The following is a 2,805-nucleotide window of genomic DNA, read 5'->3' as shown; positions in this document are numbered from 1 at the left end:
AGAGCGAAGCCACTCAATGGTTTGATTGGAGGGGGGAAGAGGATGCAAGCGACGATAGCGGAAGAGCGCCCAAGAGAGAGGGAGGGAGGGAGGGAGGGATTGAAGTGAGATTGCTATCAGGTTAGATATCGCTTTCGCCAGACAGGTCCTGTCTAGGTCGATCTTGGGCCTTCGTGAGGGAGGGCCCATGCCCAAAGTACATTTCTAAGTATGCCACATTTCCTGTGCGAAAACACTGTTGACTTGTGATTCTCGGAAAAGTGAGGCAGGGGTTATTTGGCAAATTAGCCCTGACTTGGAAACCCACATTTATTTGAGGCATCTTGAGGTCAAGTGCCGCGCAAACAAATATCCTGTGATGGTTGATCTAAGGGCGTATCACCCCAGGGCTGACCATCCGAAGGCAGCCACGCCGCCACAGCCCCTGCGGACATGGGCCCCACAACGCGCTCGACGGTCGCGTCGGTTGGGTTGCCAGCCGCGCCGGCCAAGGGGCGACCCGTATAGCGTCCACAGCTCGCGCTCGGGCAGACGGCGGGAGACTTCAAACCTTAAAAACTAAAGAGTATTTGTAGACTTCCAAATGCAAAGGTAACTTGACTTTTAGTCACTGTTAGGAGGGTAAAGACCGGTCCACATTTTCCTTTGCTTGCTTTTTCTTAATTTCAAAAGTATTTTTTATTTTATTTTTTTCAAACAAAAACAACTCGCTCACTTTAATTGATCGAAGTTGTCAGTTCCGGTGTGATTTAGGTCTTCGGCTGGAATAATCGTCTCGTCCCCCCCCCCCCTTTCCCAGTGCTCACTGCCCTCCACACACAGCCCAGCCCCGGAACACCCCTCTACTGCACGCTGGCTGGCCAGCGGCGGCCCGAGTCCCGAGTGGACCGGAGACGCTGCCGCTGTTGCTGTTGGTTTGCACAGACAAAGTTTCCGCCCGAAAATAGAATGATATCCCCTCCTCGTTCCCCTTCCGCCCCTCAGCCTGCACTGCATCCGTTCTCCCCATTTGCCCCAGTTATTTGTCCGCCCCATGACGACGACGCCGTCGACGCGGTCAACCAACGCAGCTTCCCAAAACTGAAGCAAGTTCTGTGATACAACTCATCTCCCAAAATGCATTTTCTCTCTCGCCCCAGGACACTCGACCCGGCAGTCGCTCCCGGCTGGAGCGTGTTTGCTGCCCCTGGACCTAGCGCCCTGGGTTTGGTACATGGACTCCCAATAGTCTAGAGGGTGTTTGCTGCCCTGAGATCTAGCGCCCTGTGCCGGTGTACGGACCCCCAAGCTCCCCACTGGAGCCAGTCTAGAGCGTGTTTGCTGCCCCTGGACCTAGCGCCCTGGGTTTGGTTCATGGACTCCCAATAGTCTAGAGGGTGTTTGCTGCCCTGAGATCTAGCGCCCTGTGCCGGTGTACGGACCCCCAAGCTCCCCACTGGAGCCAGTCTAGAGGGTGTTTGCTGCCCCTGGACCTAGCACCCTGGACCGGTGGGCCGGTGCACGGCTCCCGTAAGCTCCCCGCTGGAGCTAGTCTAGAGGGTGTTTGCTGCCCCTGGACCTACCGAGCGCCCAGGGCCGGTGGGCTGGTGCAGGGCCGGTGCACGGTTCCCCCAGGCCCCAGGCTCACAGCCGCGCCACACTCGCACCCGCCCAAACCCCAGACTAATCGCGCTAAGCCATCGCCGTGACCGAACATGATCCATCACTCGGACGAGTTGTCAACGGTGGGGCTTGACAATGCCGCTCGACGGCTGTGGTGGGACTCGATCGCCTCCCCGTGCCGGAGCTGCCGCTAGCGCCCGGCCGTGTTGAGCCCCATCACCCGCCCCTCCCTCTACACTCCCCAAACTGCAGCTGCTGTCCGAACAAGCCCCCCAGCCCTGCCTGCCGCAAGTTTCAAGGACGAGCAGCAGGCGACAGGGGATTACTGCATTGGATGGAGGTGTCGCCTGTCACCGTGCGTGATCAAAAAGAAAGGAGTGACCCCCACCGTCACGGTGCGCGCGCGCTCCCATCGGTCGACGCTGACTGGCCACGGTTCGAGGCACCCATTAGAGAGAACCCTCCCTAAAGCACCCGCCCAAGTTTGTGTCATTGGGAAAAATACAGTTCTACGGCACAATCATCGTTGGTTGCAGATAACAGTAGCGGCATACCTTCTGTTCAGCTAGGCCCCAGCTTAAGCCGCACAAATACCGCGGCTTTGGCACCACCGCTGAACCCCATCGCTGAGGCGACGTTCTGTAACTGGTCTTCGGATCACCCGTCCAAAAAGAATCGGTGCGTACACTGTGTCGTACCAGTGAGGTATTTCGTAACGGCAAGCGGCAAAAAAATATCTACTTACCTTCCCTTTTTCTGTCCGTTTCCTGGTACTCTGGCGTTCGCCGAGCTGCCCTCACGCATATCTCCAGAAGCACCTGAACTCGATCTCTGCATGGATATTGATCGGACAAAATGATTAGTTCTTTTCGGGAACGCAGTTTCTGACAGTGTGCAGCTGCGAGGCGAGCGGGCGGGGGGACGCGATGACGCGTTGCACACATGACCCCCGGCGGCGAGGGCTCCGGCAGAGCAAGGTTAACCGCGGGGAAAGCCAATCCAGCGCGGCTCTGGAGCTGGCGCCGCCGGCGCGCGCGGTCCCGATACGAGGAGAACAAAATGGCGGCGGAACCAACGCGATGTGACTCGAATCAAGCTCGGATCTGTAATCGCCTTCTTGATTGGCGGGTGGCAGTGGCCGGTGGTGGCCGCCAGGGGTGCAGTGGGTGCGGCGGTGCACCTCTCCCTGTCTCGCTCCGGTAC

This window comes from Frankliniella occidentalis, unplaced genomic scaffold, assembly GCF_000697945.3.
Source record: "Frankliniella occidentalis isolate FOCC.00 unplaced genomic scaffold, Focc_3.1 Scaffold30, whole genome shotgun sequence".
Taxonomy (NCBI): Eukaryota; Metazoa; Arthropoda; class Insecta; order Thysanoptera; family Thripidae; genus Frankliniella; species Frankliniella occidentalis.
Note: the sequence above shows the minus strand (reverse complement) of the source record.